Source organism: Hyperolius riggenbachi, chromosome 4 (genome assembly GCF_040937935.1).
Source record: "Hyperolius riggenbachi isolate aHypRig1 chromosome 4, aHypRig1.pri, whole genome shotgun sequence".
Classification (NCBI taxonomy): domain Eukaryota; kingdom Metazoa; phylum Chordata; class Amphibia; order Anura; family Hyperoliidae; genus Hyperolius; species Hyperolius riggenbachi.
This window is the reverse complement of record NC_090649.1, coordinates 104,055,085-104,067,743: the sequence shown is the minus strand read 5'-3', so window position 1 is coordinate 104,067,743 and position 12,659 is coordinate 104,055,085. Positions and strand designations below refer to the sequence as shown.

The following is a 12,659-nucleotide window of genomic DNA, read 5'->3' as shown; positions in this document are numbered from 1 at the left end:
CTCAGTCTTCTACAGCACCGGTACTGGGTCCTGTAACTGAAGCCAGTTGCGGCCAGTCTGCGCAAGAGAAGTGCGCCCTGTATGTATCTCTCCAGCAGCTGCAGGTGAGATAAGTAAAGAGTGCACTTTTCTTGTGTCAGACTGGCTGCGACTGGATGAAGTTACAGGACCCAGTACCGGCGCTGGAGAAGACTGAGGACGGCGGCGTGGGAGTGGGGATGCTCACCGCATTCTGCGGAATTCCGCCTTTTCCACGATTCCGGACGGAAATTAATGATTCATCGGAATGGAATTGCTATATCGTTCTGACGGAATTCCGGAATTGATGTGCGTAATTCCATCGGAATGCGGATTTTTTTAAGCCAATCACAAGGAAGACCCTAGAAGAAGCTTAAAGTGGAACAACAAGATTCCTGCATGAAAATCGAATTTTCAGCACCAATTAGAGGCTTAACAAAAACCAACCAACAGGATTTCTGCATGAAAATCGGAATTATTTCAGCACCAATTGTAATTGTAATGACCGCCGTGGAACCACCTCTAGGTCCCATAGCCTACGCGACAACTCCTGCTGCTCCAAACCAAAATTGTAATGACCGCTGTGGAACCATCTCTATGTCCCATAACCTACGTGACAACTCCTGCTGCTCCAAACCAAAATTGTAATGACCGCCGTGGAACCCCCTCTAGGTCCCATGGCTTACGCGACAATTCCTGCTGATCCAAACCAAACTTATAATGACCGCCGTGGAACCCCCTCTAGGTCCCATAGCCTATGCAACAATTCCTGCTGCTCCAAACCAAACTTATAATGACCGCCGCGGAACCACCTCTAGGTCCCATAGCCTACGCGACAACTCCTGCTGCTCCAAACCAAAATTGTAATGACCGCCGTGGAACCCCCTCTAGGTCCCATGGCTTACGCGACAATTCCTGCTGATCCAAACCAAACTTATAATGACCGCCGCGGAACCACCTCTAGGTCCCATGGCTTACGCAACAACTCCTGCTGCTCCAAACCAAAATTGTAATGACCGCCGTGGAACCACCTTTAGGTCCCATGGCTTATGCGACAATTCCTGCTGATCCAAACCAAACTTATAATGACCGCCGCAGAACCACCTCTAGGTCCCATAGCCTACGCGACAACTCCTGCTGATCCAAACCAAACGTATAATGACCACCGCGGAACCACCTCTAGGTCCCATGGCTTATGCGACAACTCCTGCTGAAAAAAAAAAAAAAAAAAAAGACCGGTGGAACAGCCACTAGGCCCCATGGCCTACGATTTATCAAAAACAAGGTTTCAATTGAGATTACTGAAATGTTTCCGTCGGAACGCGGAATTCCGTGAAATTCCACAAAATTCCGACGGAATGTAACGGTTACGGAATTAAACCCGGACGGAATTCCGCAATACTGCGGAATTGGAAATTGCACTTTCCGATCATTCCTACGTGGGAGCAGTAAATCAGATTTCCATGGAATTTTGATTTCCATTTTCCGATTTCCAAATTCCAAACAGAAATGATGATTTCCAGTCGGAAATGCAGAAATTTAAATTCCGCGGAATCCGAATGAGCATCCCTAGTCAATATTCCACTTGCGGCTTGAGAACAAAGGTTATATTAAAACACCATGCAAAAAGTTATTTATCTTCCAGGCTAGATCAAAATGTCCAATCTCATATTTAGCATTACGCCGTATAGCGCCGAGCTGCCATTGCCTTGATCAAATATTCATGGTAGTTAGTCAATAAGCACACTCAGTCACTTCCTATGAATGTGTGTATGTGCATAATAGTGCATGACGTTTTCAGCATAATCCTCCATCACAAAGCTTTGCATATTTACCAGTCCCAAGAGGCCGCAGTAATGATGGTATAGCACTGCTATCGTTTTTTTCCTGGGGCTGTCTTTCCCAAGTGCTCTACATCATGTATAATCCTGAAATGTCATCTGTGGAATGGCACTCCTGTAAATATAATGGACTGTCCCCTCCCCACAGAGGGAGCCACAATGCGCTCAGTACAGGTGGAATCACCAAGGTTGGCTGGCCCCCGCTATGCCTGCGACCACAATATGTGGCTTGGAAGTAAACATGCGGCTGGCACTCCTGTTAATATAACGGCCTATGTATTGTTTCTTGTTTGTATCTTAGAGTTTTAAACTCTTATTCATGTTTACAACAAAAGAGATCCCAGACAACTTTTTAAGCATTCCTGAACCTAGGCAGGCATTTCCACTGCAGAATAATAACGTAGTATGGATACAGAGGCACCAAAAGGATAAAAGAATCTAAAAAGTTTAAAACGCAAGGAGGCAGTGGTGGACTTACCTCCTCCAAGCAGATAAAAAAATGCCAATGTATTTTTCAAATACAACAAGTTTATTTACATACTCTGGGGGACAATGCAACACGTTTCGCAGGTTTGATCCCGCTTCATCAGGCAATAACAATGGAGCAATAGCATATGTGGTCAGTAGAAGAGCCAGGTGCCAGGAGCAGAGGTCCCTGGCTCTTCTACTGATCACATATGCTATTGCTCCATTGTTATTGCCTGATGAAGCGGGATCAAACCTGCGAAACGTGTTGCATTGTCCCCCAGAGTATGTAAATAAACTTGTTGTATTTGACAAATACATTGGCATTTTTTGTGTCTGCTTGGAGGAGGTAAGTCCACCCCTGCCTCCTCGTGTTTTAAACTTTTTAGATTCTTTTATCCTTTTGCGCCTCTGTCTCTATACTATGCTATATTAAGTCCACCCCTGGTGGAGGAGTGTTACCCCCTTTTTTCCTCATCTACGGAGAGCGACTTCTTAATCCTGAGTGGGGTCAGGTCTAATCTCCCCACCTGCTTATACAGTGGTTGCCTTGGAGGTAACCCTGCCTTGTGAGTATAGCTATTACTCTATCATACTTTATTTCAACTACCAGTACATACTACACTATATTTGGCTCTTGGTGTCCCTACTCTGTGCACTGCAGAATCATGTTATGCAGAGCTGTTCGGGAGCCCGCCAATCCCAGCTACCCACAGCCTTCAAATCACAGCCATCCAATAATGGCCTTTGGCCTTGTTCTTTGTATATAGAGAGTTCCTTGTATTCTCTGAATCATTTAATAGTATGTATTATTCAGATGAAATACCCATATTCTTTGCAGTAATGATGAAAATTGTTATTTTTAAATGACTGCATTATTTGCCTGTGCATGGTTCAGAGAGCGGTGCACTCACCCCAGCCCCCCCTCTTCCCCCCTTACTTGGATGAGAGAAAGCCCTTAGCTGGATGCAGATTGAAATTAAAATATGATAACATTCAATTACAAAAAGATGTGTATAGCATCCATCTATGTTTATGGAAATTTTATAATGTCAATTTCCCTTTAATTTATGCAACATTTGATTTACGTAAGCCCTTCTTGGACCACATCCTGGGTGTAAATTGAGCCTCTTCGTAATAGGCACTCTGCAGTACAGCTTCCTGCAGCAGCAAGAAAGTTAACAGAAGTTTAGCTGTATTGATTTTTAGATGACTTTTTTTATGGCCTGGCCTGCTGCACTGACAGCTCCCTTCAATTTCAATTATGTGATGAGCTCCCTAGTCAGCGCCTTTGCTGCTTGTTTTTGTACCAAATAAAAACAGGAGAGAGTAACAGGTGCAAAGTACAGAACTGTGCCTTTGTATCACTGGCATCGGCTCCCTCTCAACTTGTAAATGTCTGAATCTTTCTCAGTAAAATACCACTACTACTAGGTAAACAAAACACTCAGCTCAGCTACTGATAGCCTCCATCATAGTAGGAAAAAAAAAATATAAATGGGGTTTTATCCTTTTAAGCAAACAATAAATGTAAAACATGTTGGTTTTGTGCCACTGGGGATTCCTATTGGCACAGGGGAAAGCAAACTTGAATGCTCTGCTGAAAGCCTTTCATTGTGTGGTGGGCAAGCATTCTGCTCACAGAAGAAGACAATAATATAAAAGAAACAGACATTGATTATGATGCTGAAATAAATACTTCAAAAAGTGAGAGTGTTTATTTCATTAGAATATATTTACACAACACTGAAAGAAGAGTGTTGAGTAAGTAGGGGAGGACGTTCCACTGTCTTTTGCCCCTGACACCTTGAACGTCATGCTCAATCAAGGCCAGATTTATACGATTTCCACCTCTAGGCAGGGGCGTAGCAATAGGGGTTGCAGAGGTTGCGACCGTATCGGGGCCCTTGGGCCAGAGGGGCCCTGAGAGGCCCTCCCTCAACTACAGTATTAGCTCTCTATTGGTCCTGTGCTCATAATAATCACTTCTATAGATACTTTGAATAGTGGTAATCATTAACAAAGTGCTCCCCATTCCCTGCTGGCACCTCTGACACTGTAGTTGTCATTGGCAGGTTTTGGTGCGCCGTATCAATTGTTATGTATAGAGTGCTTGGCCCGATGTAAAACTTGCATCTGGGCCCACAGCTCCTTAGCTATGCCACTGCCTCTAGGCAAACTTTCTTGTGGCTCACATTCCAACCATGTGCAGCAGCCCCTCTCATTCCATTTGCAGCTCCCTCTTCCATGTATAACAGCTCCACTGTTTGATATACAGCTTCCCTGGACAGCAGCTCCTTTACTCCATGTGTTGCACCCTATTTGCAACCTCCATTTCCATTTGCAGCCTTCTTTTTCCTATGCAATCACACCTCTTCCATATCAGATGCCCAATTAGGCAGTAGCCACTCAAGGCCCCGGCCTATGTGGCCTTTTGAGAAATCTGGCCATTCCCTTAATGGTTGAAAGTCACACTGGTTGGCCAGGAATAACCTTGAGAAACACTGATCTGCCATAATGGAGTACTTTGATGTTCGTAAAGGGCAACTGTATTGAGAAGAATATGGAGGCTGCCATATTAATTTTCATTTAAATAATACCAGTTGCCTGGCAGCCCTGCTGGTCTATTTGGCTGCAGTAGTGTCTGAGTAACACCAGACACAAGCATGCAGCTAATCTTGTCAGATCTGAAAATAATGTCAGAAACTCCTGATCTGCTGCATGCTTGTTCAGGGCCTATGGCTAAAAGCACTAGAGGCAGAGGATCTGCGGGAGAGCCAGGCAACTGGTATTGCTTAAAATGAAGTCAATATGGCAGCCTTCATATACCTCTTGCTTCAGTTGTCCTTTAAAGGGAACCTGAAGTGAGAGGCTGCCATATTTATATATTTTTTATTTTTTACAATACCAGTTGCCTGGCAGTCCTATCAGTGGTGTAGCTAGAGATCATGGGGCCTCATAGCAAAACTTTCAAGGGGCCCCTCATATGTAGGCACTTTAAGGCAAAGCCACCTGATCCTACCCTATGGATATGAGTTAATTGGGCAAATTACATTCTCATGGAATCAACACTGCACTGCACATAGTTCAGAGGGCACTGAGACAAAGTTGGAGGGTGAAAATATATAATTAACCTCTTCCCGGGCCCCCTCTGCTCCAGGGCCCCATAGCATCTGCTATGGCTGCTATGGCTATTGCTACGCCCCTGAGACCTATTGATCACCTGCCTCTAATATTTTCAGCAAAAATCTGCCAATATTTGCACCAATATTTCAAAGTTCGCCTCCCCATTGAAGTCTATTGCGGTTTGCAAAAGTTTGAGCAAACCGAACCTTTCGCGGAAGTTCGCGAACCCGTTTCGAAAATTGGAGGTTTGGGCCATCTCTATTCATGATGTGTTTTTCTTGTCCATAGACTTCAATACATTAGTCAAATGTGAGTTTTCTCATGCCTACATGCCTTCAAGCAAATTTCTACCTGCCCATGCACATTTTTTTTTCTGTGTCTATTCTCATCACAAAGAAATTACATTTTTGAGAAAATTACACAAAATTAACATGGCCATATATGCATTGCTTGTCACCACTCACCAGTTCTGCTGTGTCCATTGGCACTACAGAACCGAAAGAACCCAACACATAGTGAAACAGCTATTAACTTTTCAGCCAGAGGAGCATCACAGCTAAACTCCATAAAAGTAAAAACACTGAGCTTTATTTTATAGCAGAACTCTAATTAATGTTGTTTGTAAACTATTTTGTATTATAGTGAATATTTTATCACCTACTTTCAAATGGAAGGTTATTAATATAATGGATGTTCCATAACATGTTCATTGAATGCCTCAGTGAGTTCTAATATAATTATATTAAATGGTGATATACAAATTAAGTTTTGCAGAGGAATTTCTCCATTTTCTGAAAACGCAGCAAGCTAAAAGCTTTCGAAAACAGTCTCAAAAATCCAAAAATTCTACTATTTTTTCAAATATATTTAAAGGTGCGAAAAATGATAATAAAATCATAAGCAGAAACCATAATGAAAATAACCTCAGACAAAAACTCTGCCTAAATTGTTTAACGTCCTTAATTGTTGTTGTAAGTTTATTTAAAATGAAAGAAAACCTTGAAATCTGTGTCATTTAACATTAAAGAAGATAAACTATATAGAGATGCTAATTTACTGTCACCATTGTTCCTTTGTTCATGATCAGGTGACAGTGTGTAAATGGACACAATGGCCTCAATTCTGAAAGCATTACCACATTTAGTAATGCCCAAAAACGGCTTATGTTTCCCAAAATCTAAATCTTACAGCCTGTTACCACATGGAAGTTGTTGCTCACCAGTGAGGTCAATTAATGCCTTGTGCGGTAAAAATCTACTTAAATGTCAGTAAAAGTTAATTCTGAAAGATTAGAGCATTTGGTGCCATTCTGATGCATCAAGTTGCAGCAAAAGGGCACTCTGTGGCTAGCAGGTGGAAGTGTGAACTGCCTAACAAGTCTATATTATTATGCACCCCATGTTCGTTTGTACAACGCCACAGTGTTGGCGCTTTATAAATCAATAATAATAATAACAAGTACACAGGTCAGCCTACCATATGAAAGAGGCCTTTGTCACACACATGCAAGAAATGGATGACGTAATTGTGTTGCAGGTAGGGTGTGCCTGAGAGGAGACGTTACTTGTTCTTCCTGTACATGCCGTGCGCTACCAGAAGTTGTTGTTGTCTCACAATGTGGACTGACAAACAAGACAATGGAATTGATTCCCAAAGCTTACTTATTTTGCTCCATATCTGTAAGGAGAGCTAATGCATGACATAAACAAGGGTCCATTTGCAATTCACTTTTTCTTCTGTTCTGCGTTTGTTCCTACGTGACTTTTACTCCTGCTCCTGAGCTTTCTCCATAATTTTTTTTAAAGGAGCTCATTTTCATCTTGTCCTTAAAGTAAATAAAATAACTTTTAGCATGTTACAATTCAAAAACTACCAAAAGTTGTTGAAAAAGTATTATCAAAATTATTTTCAATATTTTCTTGCTTGCTGGTGGTTTAAAATGCATTTTATCACAAGGGCCGTATGCAATTAACTTATTCTCATGAGATAATTTTTGTTTTTTCTTTAAAATAACTTTTTTTTTAAATTTCACAGCTGAAAAAGATCCCAAAAGTTGGTGAAAAAGTACTATTAAACATTTTTTTAGTATTTTCTTGCTTACTGGTGGTTTAAAAGGCATTTTATAACAAGGAAAAAAACTGAATTGCACATGGGCCCTTGTCATAAAATGCATTTTAAACCATCAAAAAACAAGAAAATAATCAAAATAATTTTAATAGTACTTATTTGCCAACTTTTGGGTGTTGTTTTCAATTTTAAAATTCTGAAAAGTTATTTTAAAGAGAAGATGAACACTGTCTCCTAGAAGATAACTCATGAGAAAAAGTTAATTGCATATGGGCTCTGGAGAGATAATTAATGAGATGAATAGAGAGGAGAGATAAACCATGTGTTAGGTCAGGTAAGGAGGAGTTAAGTTAGATAAGGAGAGATCAAATGTGAGTTAATAGTAATCTATATATATAATAGACTAAGTGCCTCAACCTTCAAACAAGAAGAAGAAGTACTTTGCATGAGAAAATTTATGCGTGCTCAAACACCAAGTTTAAGGCCTCTTTTCCACGGACTGTTGAGCTGTGTGCTCAGCAAGCAGTTACCAGGCAGCAGTGAGCAGATACCAGGCAGCAACAAGCAGTTACCAGGCAGCAGCAAGCAGTTATCAGTCAGCAGTGAGCAGATACCAGGCAGCAACAAGCAGTTACCAGGCAGCAGCAAGCAGTTACCAGGCAGCAGTGAGCAGATACCAGGCAGCAACAAGCAGTTACCAGGCAGCAGCAAGCAGTTACCAGGCAGAAGCAAGCAGTTACCAGGCAGCAGTGAGCAGATACCAGGCAGCAACAAGCAGTTACCAGGCAGCAACAAGCAGTTACCAGGCAGCAGCAAGCAGTTACCAGGCAGCAGCAAGCAGTTACCAGGCAGCAGCAAGCAGTTACCAGGCAGCAGTGAGCAGTTACCAGGCAGCAGTGAGCAGTTGTGAGAGTTTGAGAGCCATTTCACTGCCTATTCACAGTCTATGGAAAAGAGGCCTTACCCTAGCAAGTCTGACATTGCAAATCTGGCCTAATTGGCTATTCATGAGGCAATGCTCATGCAAATGCATGCACAAACCAATACCACAAAGCAGTCACCCTGCTACATGCTACATTAGCACTATCCGGCTTAGTGCACACCAGAGCGGTTCGGCAGCGTTTTGCGATCCACTTGCGGCTGCGGATACGCTTGGGTAATGTATTTCAATGGGCTGGTGCACACCAGAGCGGGAGGCGTTTTGCTGAAACGCATACTCCCGAGGTGAGGCATTTTTTGGATTGCGGAGGCGTTTCTGCCTCCAATGTAAAGTATAGGAAAAACGCAAACCGCTCTGAAAAACGGCAGTTCAGAGCGGTTTTGCAGGCGTTTTTGTTACAACAATATATGAAATCTACTACACCAAAAACGCTTTACAAAACCGCAAAATGCTAGGTGAAATGCTACAGAAAAATAAGAAAAAGCGTTTCAAAATCTGCTAGCATTTTGCGGATCTGCTAGCAGTTTTTGGTGTGCTCCAGGCCTCCAGAAGCGCCACGGGGAGGATTCCCAATGCCCCCTTTTTATACAACTGGGGGGACCGCAGGGTTCCAGGCTCTCTCACTGCCTGGAAACCACAGCGGCGTCCCGGAGGGGGAGGCTGGGTGGCGTGGACGACCCCCCCCCCAAGTGTGGCCAGCGCCGGGGAGAGCCGTCTGCACCCACCTCCCAAAATTAAAAACAGGCACTTACCTTAACGTCCATTGCGTTCTGCTACATGCGCATTAATTTGGGGGCACCACATGAGAAAGGAGAGAAGCATGGGTCACCCCGAGCTTTAGAGCTCAGGGCTGGCTCACATACAGCACTCCAGAGGAGGGGGGGAGGACAGGCGCACTCACTCCAGGGTTCACACCACCGGAGCAAGCCATCCACCACCTGCCTCCAAAGGATACAAACTGCACAAATTGCTTTCCATGAGAAAATTAATGCGCATGTAGCAGAACCCAATGGACGTTAAGGTAAGTGGCTGTTTTTAATATTAGGAGGTGGGTGCGGACGGCTCTCCCCAGCGCTGGCCACGCTTGGGGGGGGGGGGGGGGGGGCGGCTGCGCCACCCAGCCTCCCACTCCGGGGTGCCGCTGTGGTTCCCAGGCTGCGAGAGAGCACTTTGCAGTATTGGTTTTTTGACCCTGCATAGTTTGGCATGTGAAAGCAAATGCATATTTGCATGAGCATTGCCTCATGAATAGCCAATTAGGCCGGATTTGCGGAAGCAGGAAATTTGGGCGCATGAGGCAGGTGGACAAAAAGGGCGCCGCCATTCACTCCCATAATAAATATCGTTTAATGGGCGCCCAACAGGAAAAAAGGGCGCCGGAGAAAAATAACGTTTTAAAAGCGGCGCCCGGAGACTTTTAATGTTTTATAACTGCTTCTCATGATTACCCATTATTTAATGATTTATAATTTTTTAAACATTATTTTTAAACGAAAAACAGTACAATATTTTTTTTAAACATTACTTTTAAACGAAAAACCGTACAATTTTTTTTTTTAAACATTTTTAAACGAAAAACCACACCATATTTTTTTTAAACGTTATTAATGCTTATCACAGGGGCGTCTTAGGTTTAGGCACCACCAGGGAGGTCTTAGGTTTAGGCACCAACAGGGGGGTCTTAGGTTTAGGCACCAACAGGGGGGTCTTAGGTTTAGGCACCACCAGGGGGGTCTTAGGTTTAGGCACCAACAGGGGGGTCTTAGGTTTAGGCACCAACAGGGGGGTCTTAGGTTTTGGCACCAATAGGGGGGTCTTAGGTTTAGGCACCAACAGGGGGGTCTTAGGTTTAGGCACCAACAGGGGGTCTTAGGTTTAGGCACCAACAGGGGGGGTCTTAGGTTTAGGCAACAACAGGGGGGTTTTAGGTTTAGGCACCAACAGGGGGGTCTAGGGGTTAGGGATAGGTACAGGGAGGGTTCTGTGTGAGAGTAGGGTTAGGTATAGCTTTAGTAAAATTCTTATTAATGTTTTATAAAACGTTATTATAAATTTCACTTTTTAATCAGGGAAGATTAACGTTTTTAAAATTGCCCATTTCATACACATTATTTAATGATTTATAACTTTATAAAACATTTTTTTTAAACGAAATATAGCACAAATTTTTTTTAAACGTTATTCATGATTATCGTTTAAAACCCTGCGCCCTTTTTTCCCGGCGCCCTTATTTAACGTACGCGGATTTGCAAAGCCAGACTTGCTAGGGTTAAACTTGGTGTTTGAGCACGCATACATTTTCTCATGGAAAGCCTACTTCTTCTTGCTTCAAGGTTAAGGCATGTACTCTATTAGATAGATAGATGCGGCGTATGCTACGACGCGGGTTGGCTAGTGTGATATAATTTAAAAGAAAAGCTTTTAGAATCTGCCCCAATAAGACCAGCTTCAGCAATGCAAAATAAATGAATAAAACTAAAACATGAAACAGAGAGAAAAAAAAAACCCTTATAAAGGATTTTTTCCCTTTTGGGGCTAATTGGACCATGCCTTGTAAGGGTTTTTTCGCCTTCCTCTGGATCAACAGGGATATGTGAGGGAGCAGGCTGGAGTTGTACTTTGTGCTGGTTGAACTCGATGGACGTATGTCTTTTTTCAACCAAAATAACTATGTAACTATGTAGAAAGCAAGAAAAATAAATATTTTCATTTTTTTCACATGAATGATGGGATGCCTGTTATATTTGCAGTAACAGTTTGTAATGACATGTGAGTTTCTCTTTAAAGGACAACTGAAGCAAGAGGCACATGGAGGCTACCATATTTATTTTAATTATTTTATTTTAAGCAACACCAGTTGCCTGGCTGTCCTGCCCATCCTCTCCCTCTGATACTTCCAGCAATAGACCCTGAACAAGCATGCAGCAGATCAGGAGTTTCTGACATTATTGTCAGATCTGACAAGATTAGCTACATGCTTGTTTCTGGTGTTATTCCAACACTACTGCAGCCACAAAGATCAGCAAGACTGCCAGGCAACTGGTATTGTAAAAAACAGGACACAGAGAGTCAAATATAGTGTAGCAAATCCTAACAAATTAGTTTAGAGTAAATGCAGTATACTCACAAAGCAGGGTCACCACACAGGTAACCAGTGTAACAGCAGGTGGGGAGATTAAACCTGTCCCCATTCAGGATTAAGAAGTCGCTTTCTGTAGATCAGGAAAGAAAGGGATAACACCCCTCCACCAAGGTTGGACTCAGATATTGTATGAAGGGAACGGAGGCGCCAAGAGAATAAAATCAACTGTTTTTTTAAAAAGCATAAATAAAGAGGAGGTAGTGGTGGACTTACCTCCTCAAGCAGACACACAAACTGACAATTTCAACAGTGAAAAGTTTTATTTATACACTCCAAGAAATTGTGCAACGTGTTTCACAGGCGTAACCCTGCTTCATCAGGCAGTAAAAAATGGAGTATACAACAGCTGCAGATCAGTGTAACACTAAGTGCCTATGTCTCTTCACAGAGGCGCTTAGTTGCCCAATTTCTTGGAGTGTATAAATAAAACTTTTCACTGTTGAAATCGACAGTTTGTTTGTCTGCTTGAGCAGGTAAGTCCATCACTACCTCCTCTTTATTTATGCTTTAAATTTTTTTGTGTGTGGATTTTATTATTTTGGCATTTCTGTTCCCTTCAGGCAACTGGTATTGTTTAAAAGGAAATAAATATGGCAGCTTCTATTTCCCTCTCATTTCAGGTGCCCTTTAAGAATAGAGTGTTGGTTAGAATGTGAAAGAAGGATCCATCTTGATGCCTTGGGCTGACATGGTGTTTTCTTCCACTTGCTCTGTAGCAATCTATAAATTGTGCTATGTGGACTTGCTTCACAATCTCGTATGGCTGCCTTGAAAATTGTTATAATTTAAGTATTATATGGTTGTATTATATGATTGAAGTCATAGGCCTCAGTTACCTGAACTGAGTTTAGTTAAAAGGCTTGATGCGCAGAGTCTCCCTTCAAACAGCATTTCTAGAAACACTGGAACATGGGTGTTTGTGCCTTACACAGAACCAGCCAAGGTTAAAGAGTTTATCCACCAGATGTACAGACAGATGGGTAGTCTTGTTCTGTAAACATCACTTATGTTTCGGAACAAGATGACCGGTACCTGGAACATAGGATTTTCCAGGCCATGC

The 12,659-nt window shown here is 42.5% G+C and overlaps 1 protein-coding gene across 1 annotated transcript in view; it reads left to right on the top strand.

The window, feature by feature from the left end:
- Positions 1 to 12,659, top strand: part of TPO (thyroid peroxidase) — a 176,580-nt gene that overhangs the window by 125,244 nt on the left and 38,677 nt on the right. The window lies entirely within an intron of this gene.